The sequence below is a fragment of the Mustela nigripes genome, chromosome 7 (genome assembly GCF_022355385.1).
Source record: "Mustela nigripes isolate SB6536 chromosome 7, MUSNIG.SB6536, whole genome shotgun sequence".
NCBI lineage: Eukaryota > Metazoa > Chordata > Mammalia > Carnivora > Mustelidae > Mustela > Mustela nigripes.
In genome coordinates this window covers 75,901,122-75,923,287 of record NC_081563.1, presented here as the reverse complement: position 1 = coordinate 75,923,287, position 22,166 = coordinate 75,901,122, and the positions used below count along the sequence as shown (strand labels likewise).

At 43.9% G+C, this 22,166-nt stretch overlaps 1 non-coding gene and 1 pseudogene across 1 annotated transcript; both read right to left on the bottom strand.

Moving 5' to 3' along the window:
- Positions 1-12,973: 12,973 nt before the first annotated feature.
- On the bottom strand, positions 12,974-13,066 carry TRNAI-UAU (transfer RNA isoleucine (anticodon UAU)). Its single transcript is given in 2 exon segments — positions 12,974-13,009; positions 13,029-13,066. It is a non-coding gene; the product is annotated as a tRNA-Ile (tRNA).
- Positions 13,067-18,216: 5,150 nt separating this feature from the next.
- Positions 18,217-21,829, bottom strand: LOC132022381 (H/ACA ribonucleoprotein complex subunit 1-like; annotated as a pseudogene).
- Between the last annotated feature and the right edge of the window lie 337 nt (positions 21,830-22,166).

Sequence of the window (22,166 nt, the reverse complement as noted above, 5' to 3'; positions counted from 1 at the left end):
TCTTACGCTCTTTGCCTCTCTCTGAGCACCTTGTTTAGGGTGACCAAGCCGCCTGGTCATTGCCAGAGGCTAGGGGTTTTCAGAGTGAGGGACAGTCAGCATTAAAGGTGGGGATGTCCTCGTTCAACCTGGATGAGTCAGTAGCCGCCTCCTTACCTTTCTTCACAGTCCAGTTGGCTAGGCCCAGGGACCTGCATTGTTTTTTTTAAAGATTTTATTTGTTTATTTTACAGAGATCATTAACAGACAGAGAGGTATGGGGCGCCTGGGTGGCTCAGTGGGTTAAGCCGCTGCCTTCGGCTCAGGTCATGATCTCAGGGTCCTGGGATGGAGTCCCACATCGGGCTCTCTGCTCGGCAGGGAGCCTGCTTCCCTCTCTCTCTCTCTCTGGCTGCCTCTCCATCTACTTGTGATTTCTCTCTGTCAAATTAATAAATAAAATCTTTAAAAAAAGAGAGAGAAATTTGAAGAATTGGCCATCAATGTAAAATGATGTTTTGTACAATAACAACGGCATCAGTCAAAACCCCTTTTGGTTACAAGTGACAGAAACCCAAGTCTGACAGACTAATGCAAAAGGACACTTTTCAGGACACCAGTGTGGCTCAGTTGGTTAAGCACAGGACTCTTGGTTTCTGCTCTGGGTATGATCTCAGGGTCATGGAACAGAACCCCACATCCAGCTCCCCACTCTGCAGTGAAGTCGGCTTGGGATTCTCTCTCTCCTTCTTCCTCTGCCCCTCCCTCACTCACTCCTGCTCTCCCTTTCAAATAAATAAATAAAACTAAAAATAATAATGATAATAAAAAAATAAATAAATAAAAGAATACTCTTTGAAAGGGGAGGCACTTTTCTGGCACACACAATCAAACCACAGAAGGAGAACTTGTGAAGCTAATCTTAAGAATCAGAGACACAGACAAACCATAAAAGACTCTTAATCTGGGGCACCTGGGTGGCTCAGTGGGTTAAAGCCTCTGCCTTCAGCTCAGGTCATGGTCCCATGGTCCTGGGATGAGCCCCGAGTCGGGCTCTCTGCGCGGCGGAGAGCCTGCTTCCTCCTCTCTCTCTGCCTGCCTCTCTGCCTACTTGTGATCTCTGTCAAATAAATAAATAAAATCTTAAAAAAAAAAAAAAAAGACTTTTAATCTCACAAAACAAATTGAAGGTTGCTGGGGGAGGAGGGTCAGGAGAGGGTGGTGGGGTTATGAACATTGGAGAGGGTATGTGCTATGGTGAGTGCTGTGAAGTGTGTAAACCAGATGATTCACAGACCTGTACCCCTGGGGATAAAAATACATTATATGTTTATTAAAAAATAAAAACTAAAGCAAAAAAAAAAAATAAATAAAAAATCAGAGACACAAACACTTCCAGACCTCTTTATCTCCTCTCCAGGTAGGTAGCCTTCATTCTCCCAGGCCAGACCCTCAGCTAGAAAGATGCCTACTAAAAAGAGACCTGCCGGGGACAGCAAGAAGCTCTAGACGTATACTTTTGTATGTTTCTAAACAAAAAGAGGAAAGGACTCTTCCCACATAATGCAAGAGAGAAGGGTGCCAGGTGTCTCAGTCGGTTAAGTATCTGCCTTCACCTCAAGTCGTGATGTCAGGATCCCGTGATCCAGTCCCATGGGCTTCCTGCTAGCAGGGACCATGCTTCTCTCTCTGCCCCTCCTCACTGTTTGAGTACGTTCAGGTGCTGGCTCCCTCTAAAAAAAAAAAAAAAAAAAAAAAAAAAAAAAAAAAAAAACCCTCTGGAGATAGAAACTCTGATTGGGTCATTTGGGGTCACATGTCATCTCTGAACCAACCAGCGTGCAGTTGTGCTTGTGCTCAGCCTGTGCCCGGAGACGCAGTATCTTTGAAACCAAGTAATAAAGAACAGGATTTATTGGACAATGTCGCTTTTCTGAAAACAGAACTCAGAATCTTACAGCCACAGAATCTTCTAGCCAAAACAGATCTTGGAAGCCTCAGCCCTGTCCCGACCAACACAACTTTCAAGCTCCTGCTGCGGGGCCCTTAGTCTTTCACCAGGCAACCCACCCCATTTCTCAATGGCGCTGATCCTTTCAAAAATAAAAGTTCTTCCTTGTCATCACCCTTGGGCTGTAACTCTGGAACTTCCTGTTCTTTCCTCTAGGTCAGTCATGAGTACGTCTACTCCTTTCACAGATATTTGAAAGCAGCACATACATCTCTCTCCAGCCCGCTCTTCTCCAGGATTCAGATTCCTTGGAGGTTCCCACATAGTCTTCCCAGATGGCTCATTGTGACAGGAGTAGGAGGGTCATCTAATCCCCCCAGATCCCTGAGCCCAGGATTGGTTGAACCAAGGACATGATGGGGAAATGCAGGGGACAAACGTAGGGAGGAAAGGGGCCCCCTAGTCAGGCGGCAGCATAAAAACACTTAAAGAGAATCCAGTTTCACCATTTAGGTTAGGAAGAAGAAAATAGATGAGATAAAAATAAATTCAGAAGACAACATTAAAAGAAGGCTCGGAGGAAAATAAAAGAACCACAGAGGGAAAGGTGGTATCACAGTTTTAAAGGGAAAGCACATCCTCATCAACAAAAGGGTGCGTAAAGGAATGAAATGGTTATGACAGAACAAAATTTTAAAACATTAAGAATAATTAGGGAATATTCAGGTAATAAAATAAGGATCAGTTAAATAAAAATATTTTTAAGTGACTTTAAACATTATAAGGTTAGAAGGTGAAGCTGAAGGCAACAGGACAGAGTCAAGCACCGGAAGCACCAGGCAGGGCCAACTGGGGAGTCTCCTGGGCTTCTGCTGAGTCTGGGCTTGCCTCAGGTCACCCCTACAAGTGCCAGCCATGCCTTTTGTCAGCGCCCCCAGGAAATGCTCCCTCCTCGAAGCGCCACTGAGGAAAAACACTCAGGGGCCTCCCCTGGAACTGGAGAATAAGCACATGCCCCATCAGCTTCAGTCAACCCAGGCCCCTCAGCGCCTGCCTGCGGGAGGTGGATTCTAGAGGCCTTGCGCCCATGGACTGCCACCTCAGAAACCCTCTTCACAGGCAATTCCACACAGCTGCAAAATTTTCATGTATATAAAATACAGAAATATTAGATATTTCTAGATATCTAATATGTTATATATAACGGTATGCTATATAACATCATAAATTATATATCACCTTATCTCATATATAAATTATTATGTACATGATTGTATATACTTTAGAGATGCATATCTACCCCTTGGACCAGCAATCTCACTCCAGAATCTATCTCAAAGGTATACTGGCCAAAAATTCAGAGCAAGGTGAACAAATCTCTTCATTGCAGCACTATCTCTGCAACTGGAAGGCTAAAAACCATCCGAGTGTTCATCAGTAGAGGAGTGGTACACCCACGCAAGTTGAGGATGTGCTGTACTAAGCAAGGAGGAGGAGTGCTCTCTGCCACAGCAAAATGATCTTCAGAATATGCTGTTACTAAGGGTTCGCTGCCTGGCTAAGTCAGTGGAGCCCGTGACTCTCCAAGCGCAAGGTCTGGAGTTCAAGCCCCACGTTGGGTGTAGAGCCCACTTAAAATAAGAAAGAAAAACAACCTAACCTACTGTTAGTAGGTCAGTAAGGAATAGCACACCTTTTGAATAAGAAGGAAAGGAAGGGTAACACAAGCATACGTGTGTATATGCTGACCTTTTTTTAAGAGAAACAATACAAGGATAACCAAAAAAGTAATTTTTAAATTACTACCTATAGAGAGGAGGAGGAAACAGGATTAAGGGACAAGCTGGATAAGCGGGACTTCTTTGAATAAACCTTGTTTTGTAGTTTTGACTTTGGAAGCAGGTAAATTTTTTTAGATAAATAAATGAAAAAGAAAAAGAAAAGGATCCCTGAAAATGTAAAACAAACTGAATCAAAGGGCCCTCACCATTTATAAAGTTGGTAACACAGCCATAACGGAAAAATTACTTTGACTTTAAAACTCAATACTTTGAATACTGCATTTGGAATATAAATTGAGGACAAAAGGAATCAATCACAAAGGAATCTTAAACTGCAATTAATAATCTTATTGTTAGATTTTTTTTTTTTTTTTTTGAGAGAGAGAGCGCGCAATGAGGGGGGATGAGAAGGGCAGAGGATGAGGGAGAGAGCAAATCTTAAGCAGTCTTCATGCCCAGCGTGGAGCATGATTCGGGGCTTCATCTCATAACCCTGAGATCATGACCTGAGCCAAAATCAGGAGTTGGATATATAACTGACTGAGACACCCAGGGACCCCAATAATATTATTTTGAAACAAAGTGTGTGTGTGTGTAGAAGGATAAATCAAATAAGTAAATTGAGTAATTATGTAACAGTTGTAAAGAACTAATCTGTTCAGAAAAGAAAAAAGATATCCAAATATAAAATTTAATGGCATAAATTTTATAATTTTAAATTTGAAATGGAAATATCACTATAAACTCAGACTTTATTTTTTTCTTTTTAAAAAGTATGCATTTCCTAGTTCTGTCTCCTGAAAAGACCTTGAAATAAGATAACCATAGAGGAGCCATCATCTGCTCTAGCACACAGAGCAGGTGATCTCCTAAATAACAATATTTCTCTGGTTCTTTTAGAACCAGGCTCATAGGAGAAATGGCATATTCCAGGATTGAAGAGAGAAAAATACAAAATGTTCTGGAATATCTCGTTATGGCTGGAACAAGAAGACTGTCATAGATCTAAGATTATGTCAGAAAGACCCACGAGCCAACTTGATGGCACTTTCTCTGGCCAAACACGAGACAGATCAAGCATCAACAGTGACAGCAGGGCTAATGAACCATGAGAATGTAACAGTCCTAAACACCGATGCAGCCAAAAATCAGAGCTACAAACTACACGAAGCAGGAAAAGGCAGAACTAAAAGGAGAAACTGAAAAATCTATGATTATATTTGGTTATTTTCATAACCTTCTCTCAAGAACAGAACAAGGAGAGAGAAAATCAAAGCTATTAAAGCTTTGAGCAACACTAGAAACCAACCTGATATCATCGACCTTGACAGAACACTCTGGCCGACAACAGCACAATACACACTCTCTTCACCTCCGTAAAAAAGCAAATGAAAAGCACGAAAACAACAGAGAAAGTGAAATGAAACTGAAATGAAATGAAACTGAAAACTGCATATTTGAAAAAGATAAATGAAAATGAAAAACCTCTTATCAGACTGATCAAAAAGAAAAAGAAAAAAAGACAGAAATTACCAGTATCGGGAATTTTAAAGACATCAGTACAGAGCCTAAAGACAAGAAGAGAATATTATGCATAACTTGATGCCAATCAATTGAACAAATTTAACAAAAAAGACAAATTTCTTGAAAAACACAAAATAGCAAAGGTCACTCAAGAACAGTTCACTTGAATAACCTCATATCTACTAAATAAATTGAATTTATAAGGTTTAAAAAAAAAAAAAAACTTCCCACAAAGAAAACTGCAGACCCACAGTACTTTACTAGTGACTTTTGCCAAATATTTAACAAAGTGATAATACAGGACTTACACTCTGAAAACTACAAAACATTGCTGAAATAAATTCAAGGCCTAGAGGCACCTGGGTGGCAGTCGATTAAGCATCCAATTATTGGTTTCAGGTCAGATCATGATCTCTGGGTCACGAGACTGAGCCCCTTGTGGGGCTCCATACACAGCACAGGTCTACTTGAGTTTCTCTCTCCCTCTGCCCCTCCCCTCCTCAAATAAATGAATAAATAGAAAGAAAGAAAGGGGGGAGGGAGGAGAGAGAGAGAGCAAGAAAAAGAAAGACAGAAAGAAAAAGAAAGGGAGGGAGGAGGGAGAGAGGGAGGAAAGCACCTGGGTGGCTCAGTGGGTTGGGCCAATGCCTTCTGCTCCGGTCGTGATCTCACCGTCCAGGGATGGAGCCCCACATCGGGCTCTCTGCTCAGCAGGGAGCCTGCTTTCCCCTCTCTCTCTGCCTGCCTCTCTGCCTACTTGTGATCTCTCTCTCTGTCAAATAAATAAATAAATCTTTAAAAAGAAAAAAGAAACAGGGAGGGAGGGAGAAATAGGAAGGAGGGAGGGAGAGAGGAAGGAAAGAAAGAATTAAAGGACTAAATAAGTGGAGAGATGTACTTTGTTTATGGAATCCAAAGACTCGATATTGTTAAGTGGACAATTTTCCTCAAGTTGATCAACAAATTCAATGGAATTCTTGTAGAAATCCCAGGACATTTTCATAGAAAATTTTCAAGCCGATCCTAAAGTTTATATGGAAAGGTAAAGGACCAAGAATGGCCTAAACAGTTTTGAAAAAGAACAAAACTGGAGGACTTACACTGTCTGGTTTCCAAACTTAGAGTAACCAACACGCTGTGTTATTGGCATAACATCACACTGACATATAGGTCAACAGAACAGAATGATAGTCCAGCAAAAGACCAACACATTGTTATGGTCAATTCACTTTTGACAAAGTGTCAAAGCAATTTAATCAGGAAAGGATAATATAATATAATATATATTATAATGTATTATGTCATAATACCATATACATATATTATATATTATATAAATATATCAATAAATGGTTTCAGAATTAAATGTCCATACACACACACACACACACACAAATTAGACCTCTACTTACATCATACACAAAAATTAACTCCTAAATGTAAGAGCTAAAACAGCATAAAATCTTGGTGATCTCAAGTTAGGCAAAAATTTCTCAGATATGACACCAAAACTACCATCCATAATAGAAAAAAAAATGGATAGATTGAATATCATAAAAATATTAAAAGTTTCCTCTTGAGGAGACTTCATTAAGAAAATAAAAACCCAGGGGCACCTGGATGGCTCAGTGGGTTAAAGCCTCTGCCTTCACCTCAGGTCATGATCTCAGGGTCTTGGGATCAAGCCCCACATCGGGCTCTCTGCTCAGCAGGGAACCTGCTTCCTCCTCTCTCTCTGCCTGCCTCTCTGCCTAGTTGTCATCTCTGTCTGTCAAATAAATAAATAAAATCTTTAAAAGAAAAAAAAAAGAAAATAAAAACCCAGACAGGTGGCTGCTTCAGTCAGGGGAACATATGACTCTTGATCTCAGGGTATAGAGTTCAAGCCCCATCTGGGGCAAGGAGTCTACTTTTTTTTTTTTTTTTTGACAGACAGAGATCACAAGTAGGCAGAGAGAGAGAGGAGGTAGCAGGCTCCCTGCAGAGCATAGAGCCCAACATGGGGCTCGATCCCAGGACCCTGGGATCATGACCTAAGCCGAAGGCAGAGGCTTTAACCCACTGAGCCACCCAGGCACCCCAAGGAGTCTACTTCAAAAAAAAGAAGAAGAAGAAGAAGAAGAAAACCCAAGCCACCAAAAAAAGGAGAAACTATTTACAAAGCATATATCCAATAAAGAAATTATATCTGCAACTCAAAAATGAAAAGACAGGGGTGCCTGGTTCCTTGGTTGATTAAGTGTCCAACTCCTGATTTCTGCTCAGGTCCTGATCCCAGGGTTGCAAGATGGAGCCCAGCGTCCTGCTGTGTGCTCAGCATGAAGTCTCACTGAGATTCTCTGAGATTCTCTGTCCCTCTACTTTTGCCCCTCCCCCACCTCAGCACACTCTCTCTCCTAAAAAGATAAATAAATAAAAATAATGAAGAGACAAACAACCCCCCCACACACACACACAAATGGCAAAAGATTTGAATGGACAATTCAACAAAGAAGATATATGAATGTTTAATAAGTACTCAAAAGGCTACTCAATACCATTACGTAATTCGCTATATGTAAATTATTGCTCAAAAAAAAAAAAAAGCCTGTAAAATAAAACCTAATTGATCACCTTTGGGAATTGTGAGGATATCAACTCATTATTCTTAAAGATTAGTAGAAAAAGGAAAAGAATCAAACAGTATTATCCGGGCTTTTCTAAAGTGAATTGTGCTTTAGAGAACCAAATAGTCAATAGGAAAAAAAAATAAAGAGGGGCGCCTTGATGGCTCAGTTGTTAAGCGCTGCCTTCGATGAGGGTCATGATCCCAGGGTCCTGGGCTGGAGCCCTGGAGCACTGGGCTCCCTGCTCGGCGGGAAGCCTGCTTCTCCCTCACCCACTCCCCCTGCTTGTGTTGTTCTCTCTCTACCAAATAAATAAATAAAATCTTTTTAAAAAAGAAAATAAAAAGGTTTCTTTTTCTTAGAATCACAGTCATTAATGCGGAACGAATAACAGAATTAGAAAATCACTATTGAGTAATCCTTAATAAAATAATAAATCTAGACAAAGAGCATCCCTGGTTGCTGAAACCATTAGGTTAGAGGCTGATGTGGAATTTAATAAAGGATGGATTAGGTTGACTATATTTGAAGTCACCAATAAAATTAATATCGTGAAATGTGGAACATTATGTACTTTCTCCTGTGATGCAATAGCACATAGTACCACCTAGAACATAATTTTGCAAAAAAAATTGAATCAATATCATCAAGCTTCTAGAGTGTATTATCAGGAGGGATCAAAGAACTTGTTATGGGGTGTTTTGAGGGTACAGCTTGCCAAATTCTCTGGGAAATTATACAGATCAAAAAATAAATATCATAGAGGCGCCTGGGTGGCTCAGTGGGTTAAAGCCTCTGCCTTCGGGTCAGGTCATGATCCCAGGGTCCTGGGATCGAGCCCCACATCGGGCTCTCTGCTCCGTGGGGAGCCTGCTTCCTCCTCTCTCTCTCTCTGCCTGCCTCTCTGCCTACTTGTGATTTCTCTCTCTGTGTCAAATAAACAAAATCTTTAAAATAAATAAATAAATACCATAAAAGGGAGTGAGGAAAGAATGAATGGGTATACCTTAAGAGAAAATTAAAAGATATGTTGGTCAAATGCAATGGGTAGACTTTGTTTCCATCTAAATTCAAGCAAACCAACTGCAAAAATACTTTTCAGGGGTAAGTGTGGAATTTTGAACATGGTCTAGGAATGAGGTGAAGCAGGAGCATTATTATTACTAATCTTACAAGGTATAATAATGATACCGTGATTATGCTTTTTTTTTTTTTTAAGTGGTTAGCTGTTGGATATATATACTAAACCATACCTTGACTTTCCTTTAAAACAGTCCAGTGACCACGGTGTAGGGGTAGGGGAAAATGTGGAAATGCATAGACAAAACAGCACTGGCAAGTTTTAGAAGTAATAATGGATGGATAGACAGGGTTGGGGTAAATATACGATCTCCCCTACTTTGGGATATATCTTCTGCAATAAAGAACTGGGGTTTTGTTCTGTTGAATTTTAAATAGGCTGTATCCATACAGATCCCAGCTGAGGTCTGACCTATGGAGAGTTTTCCCTCCCTGATTCACACGGAGACCACATGCTCAGTGTCTGCGGGGCGCACGGGAGAGAAATGAGTCAGGGGTTAAGAAAACAGCAAAGCGAACAGGTGGAAGGAGCAGCAGCTGGCATGTACCTCCGTGCTGTGGATTCATGGGGAGTGGGGGGACCCTAACGACCCAAAGATCCCATGTCCAGTCCAAAGGGAGCAGCTAATGTTGCCATGTGGGAATAAGGGCCCCAGATGGCCAGCTTCTCTTATTTTTCCATAGAAAGTTGAAATCTGGACAGTTCAGTAAGATCTCCCAAGATGTAGGCAAATTATTGCAAATGTTTCAAACACTTGGCCAATCAGTGCTAGAAAGCTAAACAAAACCTGTCAGGAGGCTAGATTTGTTCCACAGACTGCTGTTTTGTGATCTCTGACACCACACCATGTAATGCATTATACAGAGCTGAGATGCATTAGTAATTGTTGACATTTTTACCGGTTGGGTCACACGCTGGGACAAGTGAGGCTGCATACATCTGAAACAACCAGATCCTTTACATGCAAACAGCTGTCAAGCCAGGCATCCCCCCACACTGAACTCTGAACTGAACACAGGCACAAGATTATCTCTGTCGAATTGTATATTGTCAGTTGTCAGAATCATTTGTCTCTGGATTGTCTCTGCTTGTCCTCCAAATTCTATTGAACTTGCACTCCCGTCCAACTTTGTATGGTGCACAATAAGCCTGTCTTCATCCAGAGTAACTACAAAGCTAATGTCAGCCTGGGGTATGTCAGGGTTCTCTCTGCTACAGAACTCTAACTGTTCACCCATAACTTCACCCCTCCCTTCCAAGTTCATCTACCTTGTATTTACACATTTGCCTTCTTAAAGCCACCCTACGCCATACACAGGCCTAATCCACCTATGGTGGCCTCAATAATGCCACCTTCTCCTATCTGCATGGTACTGTTTGGTTTTTAGAGCATTCTCCCATAATATCGTGAGTTGATCCTTGTCACCTCTCACCATCTTGAAAAATCCAATCAGTGTCACATTAAAATGTGGGGCTACAAATCTTTAGTCTATTGTTTGTGTCTAACCCACTCCTAATTTCCCAACAGGGGATTTCTAGAGTAAATAGAAAAAGGACAACTCATTTCACTTCCTTCCCTCCCACCTCACCATTTAACCAGAAAAATAGGTCCCCAAACCACCAGCAATACCCAACAGGGACAAAAGCAATGTTTAAGACAAAGTTCTAGCCTTGAGAGTTGACAGGAAGTGGAACGGGTTGCCTTGTGAAAACACGTTTTGGTGCCACAAGTCTTCAAATAAGAGCTAGGGTTTTCTAGAAGGGTTTCCAACATGGATGTGAAGTTGTGCAGAATGATCCTACCTTCATTTATTTCTGTCCATGTGGGGAACCTGCTCTGTGCTCAGCTCGCAGAAGTTTCTGACCAGTTCTTGGAGTCAGTACCCTCGGACAGTCAGAAACATTCACTTGGCAAGTCTGATCATTTTATGCTTTGTGTATTTTAAAAACGTTTTTGGTGAATTTTCCTTTAAAAAGGGCAAATGTGGGGCGCCTGGGTGGCTCAGTGGGTTAAGCCGCTGCCTTCGGCTCAGGTCATGATCTCAGGGTCCTGGGATGGAGCCCCGCATCGGGGTCTCCGCTCAGCAGGGAGCCTGCTTCCTCCTCTCTCTCTGCCTGCCTCTCTGCCTGTTTGTCATCTCTCTGTTTCAAATAAATAAATAAAATCTTTGGAAAAAAAAAAAAAGGCCAAATGTTTCACCTTGCTCAAAAATGAAGAATCCATACAATGGAATATTAATCAGCCATAAAAAGAAATCAGGTACTGATACAGGGTTGGACATGTGGAAATCTTGAAAGCATTAAGGAAAAGAAGCCAGTCACAAAAGACCATACATAAGTTGTATGATTCCATTCAGATGAGAGTCCCCAGTAGGGAAATATACAGAAGCAAAGTAGATTATATAGAGAAAGTAGATTAGTGGTTGCTTAGGGCTGGACTGGGGAGTTAGGTCAGTGATAGCTAGAGGATATGGGGTTTCTTGATGCGGTGCTGAAAATTTTCTAAAATTAAACTAGTGATGGTCACATACCTTGGTGATATACTAAATATATATACTATTATATATATATATATATATATATATATATATATAAAATAAATATACTAAATCCCACTGAATTGTACACCTTAAAATGATATGTGAATTATTTCTTAAAATTGTTTTTTTAACTTGGGCAAACTTTACTATTATTTTTTACTATTTTAACTTTTTAACTTTACTATTTTAACTATTTAACTTTACTATTACTTTACTATTATTACTATTATTATTTTAATGGATAGACACTTGTCTCCAGGCCTGAGCTAGATTTCTCAGCATCCACTGAGTATGGGCCTGTGAGCAAAAGGCTCTAACTGGGGGAGGGCCTGGCCTCCGGTTAGGTGAGGAGGGCAGACTTCCACTTCGGTGGGTGGGCTTGAGGCTCTCCAACCTCAGTCTGGGTCTGGGGTTCCACTTTCTCTAATCCTTCCAGATCTTGCTTCTCAGCGCTCCAGGTAGATTTTCTATCTCAGGGTTTTACTACCATCCTGTCCAAAAAAAACCCAGCAGAAACCACTCTTCGTGGACAACGCGTTGGGGACGACTCTCGCCTGACTAAACTTGTTTCCTGCTCCGCCCACACCTCCTGGGGATGTGGGGCACCCATCCACCCCCATGGCAAAGCAGCCCCCACGCTTCAGAGAAGTGTTCCCGTGCTGGCTGCAAAAACCAGATTTCCTGCCCCCCTCAACCCCCACCCCTACTCCTCGCCCCGGGAGGACTTCTGAACCTGGCATTTGTGGCATGCGTGAAAGGACAGCCGCCACTCGGCATCACTAGAAAATGTCTGCTCCCGGGTCTACTGGCGACTGGCACCACCGCACACCGACCCCGGGGAGAGGAGGCGCAAGATGGGGAGAGGAAAACGCCCCGCGCGCATTTCCCAAACTCTGTGCGTCGGCCCAGGGAGGCCAGTGTGCCTGGAGAGGGGAGAAGGGCCCGCGGTGTCAGGGTGTCCGCAGTTCGGACGGAGGGGAGCAGCTGCTCCACTTTCGCCCTGCGCTGAGCCCCTTGGCCGCAACTCCCCGGAGTGGTCGTCCGGCTGGCGACCCGCCACCTACAGAGCGCTGCGCCGCGCCACGCCCCACGCGGCTCTGGGCTAGGGGCCGTGGACGGGAAGCCAGACCTCGTCCCGGCTCCGGGAGCTGGGGCACACCGGGTAGGTTTTCGACGTCTAAGCCCAGGCGGCGCCCCTCCACCGGTGCGGCGCGCCGGGATCTCTCTTCTACCTAGCGGGTACTTGTGGCCGGGGACTGGATGCGGGTAAAGGAACGGCCTGGGAAGAGAAGTAGCGGAAGCCTTATGAAGAGGTCCGGATTCGAGTGGCTGGGTGCAACAAGTAGCTTGCACAGCGGGTAAGAAGCTCCGGGGCGAGCTGCTTCCTGCCAGCGGCGGAGCGACAAGCGCAGGCAGGCAGTCAGCGACAGGAACTGAGAACGCTAAAGAGAGACTAACCGGTTCCTTTGGGTAAGGAGATAAAAGGGGGCCGCGGATGTCCAAAAGGGTCATGCTCCAGGTGAGGCTCGAACTCACAACCTCGGCATTGCTCTGCATGTACTGCTGTATAAGTACCGCGCGCTAACCGATTGCGCCACTGGAGCTCCGCTTAGCCGGCCTCGCGATGGCTCTATCAGGGTTCACCCAGGCCCGGTGCGGGCTTCGGAGGAGCATGCGCACTGGCGGTTCCGGGCTCCGCGGGACTGGATCCCGGCCCCGCGTCGCCTGCCTCTGCCCCGCGACCCCCGGAAGACTGAGCGGGGCGTCCTGCGAGGGTCTCGCCCGGGGATGAAGGGCCGGTTGGCAGGGCCGTGATGGGCTGGTCGCTGGGGCGTTGAGAAGAGCGCAGCCCGCCTCCCCAAGCAGCGCGGGAGGAGGAGCCTCGGCCGCCGCGTTCGGCGTCCTTCGGGAGTTTCGTCTGGGGAGCCGGGAGCGCGAGGAGTCGGGCGGGCGGCGGACGGCAGGCGGGCCTCGGTGCGGTGGTGACGCGGGCCGAGGGGTGGGGCCGAGCGGTGGGGCAGAGCGGGCTGGCCTCGGCTCACCGGCCGCACTTAGCCGGCGGCCGCCCCCTGCCCGCGCCCCGCGTGACCAGCGAGCGAGAGGCCCGGGCCTAGACTCCCAGCGCCGCTCTGGATGTCCGCGGAGCCGTCCAGTGGAGCAGCCAGGCGGCGCCTGGGGCCGGAGGCGGGCCGGGGGTGGCCTCCCCCGGCCGGGCCTCCGGGACCGGACAGGGCGGGGACTTCAGCATCGGAGCCCGGAGGGCCCCTCGTCGGTCCTGAGCGCAGGCACAAGGCGTGGCCCCGAAGTCATGTCAAGCCGCGGGCCTTCGAGAAAGTGCCGGCTAAGCCCGCGTGTTTGTTGGGCCACAACATGTTTGTTTGGCTTAATTTTAAAAAAACTAGTTCCTGGTATTTAAAATCAAGAGGTTTCATACAAATATCTGGATATCCATTTCTTTTTCTTTTTTTCTTCTAATTTCTTTTTTTTTTTTTTTTTTTTTTTTTTTTTTAACCAGGCAATGTCACACTCTACCTTGGGCCAAATTGTAACTGTTCGGTGCCCCAGGCACTTTTGTCTTCGTGGACCCCCTCCTCCATTAAAAAGAAGAAGAAGAAGAAAAGAAAATTAATGGTATTTTATTTCTGCAAAATAAAGATATAATCCAAGCTGGATTTATTGGGACAACATGACTATCGTACTTACTTTTTCTTCTGATTATGAAGAATTTAAAATGTGAACATTCTGGGGGGCTCTAGGCACTGTGCCTACTGTACCCACTTGGTAACCACCCAGAACCTGCCTCTCCAGGGGAGGTTAGCTGCAGGCCACTCCACAAATTACCCACCACACTGAGTGTCTTCCTCCAGGTTGCCTCTCTCCATAGTCTCCTGGGCTTCCCTACGTCTGTTGGTCACCGTTTGGTTGACCAGAGCCAGGAGAGCGAACAACAGAACAATATAATAATTTGGGGGAACAGCTATGAGCAAGTGATGGGAGGCAGAAAAAAATGTCCTGTATGTGGTCACTTTTTTTTTTTTTTTTTTTTTTTTTATTTATTTATTTGACAGAGAGAAATCACAAGTAGATGGAGAGGCAGGCAGAGAGAGAGAGGGAAGCAGGCTCTCTGCTGAGCAGAGAGCCCGATGCGGGACTCGATCCCAGGACTCTGAGATCATGACCTGAGCCGAAGGCAGCGGCTTAACCCACTGAGCCACCCAGGCGCCCCATGTATGTGGTCACTTTGATGGTGACTGCTCAAAGTAACAGATTGCGTTACGGTGACAGTATCAAGCAGCAGGATTGTATAAAGCCCTGAAATAAGAGCAGAATTGATTAGACTGATCAGGCAATGAGGAGACAGTAGCAGGAAGGCAGGGGGGCTCCCAAAGATGGTGTTTTTAGGAAGCTCAGTGCCCTGTGCCTACTGGGTTATCCACCCAGAAAAAGAGGTAAGTGAGACTCTCCAGATAGTTTTGAACTGTAAGAGACATAAGCCCAGAGCAAGAACTCAGAAAAGGGGACGGTCAACACACCCCTGCAAGGTCCCATCAAGCACGCCAGGATTGGGGCTCCCTGGAGCATGCCTGGCCAAGTGCAGGGTACTTCGAGGGCAGCAGAGAATGAGACTTTAAAACAAATAAGTTGGAACAGGCTGCTAACGTCATCACATGGTTTCTCTGAGATGGTAATACTTTTTTAAATTTTTATGTTTATTTTTAAAGGTTTGATTTTTCTTTAAGATCTTATTTTTGAGTAATCTCTACACCCAGTGTGAGGCTTAAACTCAAAGCATGAGATCAAGACTTGCATGCTACACCAACGGAGTTGGCCAGCCCCCCCAAATTTTTAAATTTTAAATTGAAAGGGGTTATTTCCTGATGAACAGAAAGTAAATGGTGGACCTATATATAGTGTCGTCTCAAATCCAGTAGCATCTCCAGAGCCTGCTCTTCCTCCAAGTCCCTCAGGTAGACCGCACCTGGTGAACCATGAGCAGCAAGGCTGGCCCCTGGTGGTCCACTTCCCTCTCACTCCTCCCATCCTGGATTTACTCTTTCATTGGTTGTGGAGATATTAACTCATCTGGTTGCATGGGAGGGGAAGGCAGCATCCCCTACAGACTTGGAGAACTAAAATAGCTTAGTCCCCAAGGAAAACAGGGCTCTAAAAGGAAGGACCCGGTTAAAGGCAATGCTGAACATGTTGGGGGGGCGGGGAGAAGGCGTTGCGCAGTGTCAGAACCTCTGCTACCAGAGAGAATTTTCCAGCAAGAAGTCTCCTAAGACCTTCAATCAATTCATATGGACTGCCTTTAAAGAGCCATGAATTAAGAGTCTGAGCTGTGACTCTTCCTGGTTGTGTGACCTTAAGTAAATCTCTTACCCTCTCTGGAGGTCAGCTTCTTCATCTATAATCTGAGGGATCGAGACCAAATAAGAGCTCTCTCGCCTATCTTGACTGGAGAACTCTTTTCTTTTCTTTTTTTTTTTTTTAAAGATTTTATTTATTTATTTGACAGAGAGAGATCACAAGTAGGCAGAGAGACAGGCAGAGAGAGAGGCAGAGAGAGAGGAGGAGGAAGCAGGCTCCCCGCTGAGCAGAGAGCCCGACGCAGAACTCGATCCCAGGACCCTGAGATCATGACCTGAGCCGAAGGCAGCGGCTTAACCCACTGAGCCACCCAGGCGCCCCTGGAGAACTCTTTTCATCGTGTATATACTTGCCAACATCTTGAGATTACTGAATCACATAATAATTTTCATGATGTGTATAAGTCACTTTAAAAATAAAGTTATTGGGGCTCCTGGGTGGCTCAGTCATTAAGCATCTGCCTTCGGCTCAGGTCATGATCCCAGGGTCCTGGGATTGAGCCCGGCATTGGGCTCCCTGCTTGGTGAGAGGCTTGCCTCTCCCTCTCCCACTCTCCCTGCTTGTGCTCCCTCTCTTGTTGTGCCTCTATCAAATAAATAAAATCTTTTTTTAAAAAGTAAGTAAATAATTCTAAAAATAAAGTTATTTTAGATATATGTATAATTTTAAAACAATCTCCAGTAATGCCTAAAATATAAAGACTAATCTCAACCTATTTCCATTTACCATGTAGTCCAGAATATTTCATTCACTTTATTTACGCAAGGGAAAATCGTGCTTTGTTAACAAATAAATTTTTTAAAATTTTATTTAAATTCCAGTTAGTTAACATAATACAGTGTAATATTAGTTTCAGGTGTACAAGATAGTGATTCAACACTATACCACACCTGGTTTTCATCAAGCAAGTGCAAACCTTAAACCCCATCGCTTATTTTAACCCATCCCCACATCCGCCTCCCCTCTGGCAACCATCAATTTGTTCTCTGTAGTTAAGATTCTGCCCCACCGCCTTTTTTCCTCCCCTTTGCTCATTTGTTTTATTTCTTAAGTTCCACATATGAGTGAAATCATATGGGTATTTGTCTTTCTCTGCCTGACTTATTTCACTTAGCCTAATACTCTCTAGCTCCAGCCATGTCATTGCAAATGGCAAAATTTCATTCTCGTTTATGCCTGAGTAATATTTGTGTGTGTGTCTGTACACACCATGCATCTTCTTTATCCATTCATCAGTTGATAGACATTTGGGCTGTTTCCGTAATTTAAAGATTTTATTTATTTATTTGACAGAGAGAAATCACAAGTAGATGGAGAGGCAGGCAGAGACAGAGAGAGAGGGAAGCAGGCTCCCTGCTGAGCAGAGAGCCTGATGCGGGACTCTATCCCAAGACCCTGAGATCATGACCTGAGCCGAAGGCAGCGGCTTAACCCACTGAGCCACCCATAATTTGGCTATTGTAGTTATTGCTGCTATAAACATCACAGTGCATGTAAACCTTTGAATTAGTATTTTTGTTTTCTTTGGGTAAGTACGGAGTGGTGAATTGCTGAATCGTAGGGTAGTTTTATTTTTAATATTTTCTTTTTTTATATAATGAATAACATCTTTTTTTAATGATAAATAACATCTTAAACCTTTAGAGTTTCTTTTAAAATGTAAAACAAAAACATTCAGTAAAACTTTCAAGATTCCTCTATGTTGAATGAGAACTGAACAGGTCTCCAGAAATTTCTTGAACTTCAGTTCTCACGTGAACGGAGCTGTTCCAACTTTAATAGATTCATAATCAAAACAAAAATTTGCTAATCAATTATTAATCATAATTAAAGAAAATGCTTTAGTAACTCTGACATACACAAGTGAAATGCAATAAAAGGTATTGTTTTCACAAACAAAAGGCAAAGATTTTGAAAGGGGGTGTTAATTTATAAAAAACGTTAAAGTACTGTTCCACTAACCTACTTTTTTAAAGATCAGTTACATATGTAAACAAATAATTTTTTCTATCTGAAATCCACTGAGTTTAAGCTTAGTTGTACCTTTTAGCTTCAAAAATAGCCCTGTTTTAATAAACACAGCTGCTCTGTTACAACTTAAAGAAATAAAACATTTTATTTTAAAAACTCCAAGTATGCTTCAAATGGAAACTGCCCGTTTATTAAGCACCCACAGAGTTCCAAGCATTGTACAAAACATTAAAACATTTGTTCATACTCTTTTAGAGCAAAATCACCTATTCTGTTGCACTCATTTTTGCATGGCATTGACATTTTAATTCCACTGTCAGAAAACGACCACTTCTTCAAAACTTGCTCAAGAAACAAGTTTCTGATCCATAGAAGTAGTTCATGTAGAAAGTTTCTCTGCCAACTGTTCTACTTAATGTCCTCTCCCTCTGAAACCACCACCCCCCTTCCTCCTCTGAAGCCTCCACCTCCTCTTCCACCTCTGAAACCACCGCCTCTTCCTCCTCCTCAACCGCCCCTGCCACCACCTCTTGGAGGGCCCTTCTCACCTGGAGGTCGAGGTAAAAACCTCTGCAGTGGTAACAGTTTATATGGGTGTATATAAAATTTCTGCAGTTTTGGGATGCCTGGGTGGCTCAGTTGGTTGGAGGACTGCCTTCGGCTCAGGTCATGATCCCGGAGTCCCTGGATCGAGTCCCGCATCGGGCTCCCAGCTCCATGGGGAGTCTGCTTCTCCCTCTGACCTTCTCCTCGCTCATTCTCTCTCTCACTGTCTCTCTCTCTCAAATAAATAAATAAAATCTTAAAAAAATAAAATAAAATAATAAAATTTCTGCAGTTTTTTAAAGGAAGATGCCTTCATATTTTCTGACAATTTAACAGAAAAATAAAAATCTCTAAGTTGTCCAAATATTTCATTCACTTTACCAATCTGTTCTTTGTTCTCTAAATAAACTGGAGCATTGAAATAAGGCACCTTATTTTCATCTGCAGTACATTTACAAACTATGTCATCTTCACAGGGATGCAGGAACTCTCCTAATAAAACTACATGTTCCGGAGGTCCTTGGTCCTGGCCTTTGTTAAAGCCTCCGCGGCCACCTCCTCGTCCAAATCCTCCTCGGCCGCCACTGCCACCTCTCTATTTTTAATATTTTCTTGAAGAACTTCCACACTGTTTTCCAGAGTGGCTGCACCAGTTTGCATTCCCATCAACAGTGCTATTAACAAATAACTTTTTTTTTTTTTTTTAAAGATTTTATTTATTTATCAGAGAGAGGGGGAGAGAGCGAGCACAGGCAGACAGAATGGCAGGCAGAGGCAGAGGGAGAAGCAGGCTCCCTGCTGAGCAAGGAGCCCAATGTGGGACTCGATCCCAGGACGCTGGGATCACGACCTGAGCTGAAGGCAGCTGCTTAACCAACTGAGCCACCCAGGCGTCCCAACAAATAACTTTTAAAGGAACATTGATCAGGGGTGCCTGGGTAGCTCAGTGGATTAAAGCCTCTGCCTTCAGCTCAGGTCATGATCCCAGGGTCCTGGGATCGAGCCCCGCATCGGGCTCTCTGCTCAATGAGGAGCCTGCTTCCTCTTTTCTCCTCTCTCTCTGCCTGCCTCTCTGCCTACTTGTGATCTCTGTCTGTCAAATAAAATCTTTAAAAAAGAACATTGATCATATTTGGTATTGGGACAAATGTATGATAAAGTGTATGAAATTTAATGACTCTTGACAGTATCAAAAATAGACAGGGGCACCTGGGTGGCTCAGTGGTTTAAGCCTCTGCCTTCGGCTCAGGTCATGATCTCAGGGTCCTGGGATCAAGCCCCACATCGGGCTCTCTGCTCAGCGGGGAGCCTGCTTCCCCCTGCCTCTCTGCCTTCTTGTGATCTCTCTCTATCAAATAGATAAATAAAAATCTTTAAAAAAAAAAATAGACAAAAACCGCTTTTCTAAATGAATGCTTGGGATTTGTGCTTTTTGCACCTTAAAAAAAAAAAACTGGGCTATTTTTATTACTTTCATGTTTTTGTGTCCAAACAATGAGATAAAACAGAAGGGTTCAGGCTGCTTTGTGCAAACATCATTCTGCAAATAATATGAAGTGGGTCTCGCTCATGTTTATTTCTAATAATGAAAGACTATATTGGATAGAATGGCCTCTCTATTTTCTCTTTTTTGGCTTTGGTATCTGACATGGAAGAGATATCAGGACTAGCCAGATAAACATTTTGATCAGCTGAAGGCAATTTGCACACCTATTGAATGAAGATCATCTTAAGTCATCGTGTAGAATTTTCATGTTACGGTCTTCATTTGCTTTATTTCAGCAAACTTTTCACATTTTATATATATATATATTTTTTTAAAGATTTTATTTATTTATTTGACAGAGAGAGATCACAAGTAGGCAGAGAGGCAGGCAGAGAGAGAGGAGGAAGCAGGCTCCCTGCCGAGCAGAGAGCCCTATGCGGGACTCGATCCCAGGACCCTGAGATCACGGCCCGAGCCGAAGGCAGCGGCTCAACCCACTGAGCCACCCAGGCGCCCCACATTTTATATTTTTAGCCAGCATTCTGTTGTGAGCATATATTAACCAGTATAGGACTAAAAAAAAAAGTTGCCATAGAGTAATCAAAACCCACAGAGGATCCAGGGGAGAACCTGAGTCCTATGCACACACCCGGGTGCCACTGTGGGTGCTGGGAAATGCATGGGAGGCTCCCAGAGGGATCCCATGTTCCCAGAGCAAGAGGCTGTCTGAAGAATTACTTTCATTACTTTTTTCAAACTAGAAGTTTGAAAGATACCACTGCCATCTGTAACAAGGTGCACCACCTCGAATGCCTTTCAGAACCCCCGGGATCAGGCAGCATCTGAAATCCCCTCCTATGCTATTTAGTCCACAGTCCTCTCCAGCACCACGTGGGAGAAATGACCCTCTATTTTCCCTCAAGGAGGAGAAGATGTGTGGGTCCCAAGGCCTAACCTCCAGGGAAATGTGATGCAGACTGAACCGACTACACTCAGGAGTGGGGTAGGATAATTTGGGGAAACACAGACCCCTTCACACTGGACTGAAGCCGAAATGAAGATCTGGTAAGACCCCATCAGATGAGGAGAAACTTAAAAGACTGCTAACACCCAATGCTCGTAAGAGTGGGGGAATCAGACACTGTTGTTCTTTGTTTCTAAGACAGGCCAGCAGAATCTGTCCAATGCACTTATCCTCTGACCCAGCAGGTTCTAGGAATCTGTTCTTTAGAGACACTCCTACATGAGAACAAATATACCATATTTAACAACTCTAAGATCCCTAAACTGGGAAATATACATTATTTTATGTACCATTAAGATAGAAAAATAGCTGCCATTTTAACTATGATGCTGTGATTTTCATATTACTTAGACTTTTTATTATAAATTTATTTAAAAAGCTCTTTTAGAGATGCCTGGGTGGCTCAGTCAGTTAAGCTCTGCCTTCAGCTCAGGTCCCAGGTCCCAGGGCCCTGGGATCGAGCCCCTAATTGGGCTCCCTGCTCCAGAGAGACTGCTTCCCTGTCTCTCTCTGCCTGTTGTTTCCCCCTGCTTGTGTGCTCTCTCTCTCTGTCTGTCACGTAAATAAATAAAATCTCTTTTTTTTAAATGCTCTTTTAGACTCAGAAGTATTTTTTAATTTTTTTATTTTTAAATTTATTTTATTTATTTATTTGACAGAGAGAGACCACAACTAGGCAGAGAGAGGAGGAAGCAGGCTCCCCACAGAGCAGAGAGCCTGATGTGGGGCTCGATCCCAGGACCCTGGGACCATCACCCGAGCCGAAGGCAGAGGCTTTAACCCACTGAGCCACCCAGCCACCCCAAGACGTATTTTTTAAATCATATATTACTCTTGAGAAGTACTACTCTCTGCCCAGCTTTTCCTCCTCGTTGTCCCTCCCACTTACCTATGGGCCAACTCATCAGGGAGGAACTGCACTCCTGGTGTCACACTTACCTCAGGATACTTCTCTTCTCCCTGAATCATGGTCCCTTGACACCCAGACTGCCTCAGATACATCAAGAGTTTGCACATGATCCTGTAAGTCATCCTCCAAACAGAGATGTTTCTGAGAGCAAGAGGGGCACTGTCAATAATACTGGATCAATGACCATGACCTGTGACTGTCGTGGACACCAGAACACACGGGGATCCTAATCCCCACCCTCTTGGCACTGCTATACACATGTACATCATAAATAAGGGACTAGACCCTTGGATCCGCATGACATATCTGAAGAAAGCACGGCACCCTGGCTGCACCTGCACACCGTCTGATGACCTAAAAGTAAAGATTTCTGGGAACTGAAACAGACAACATCTG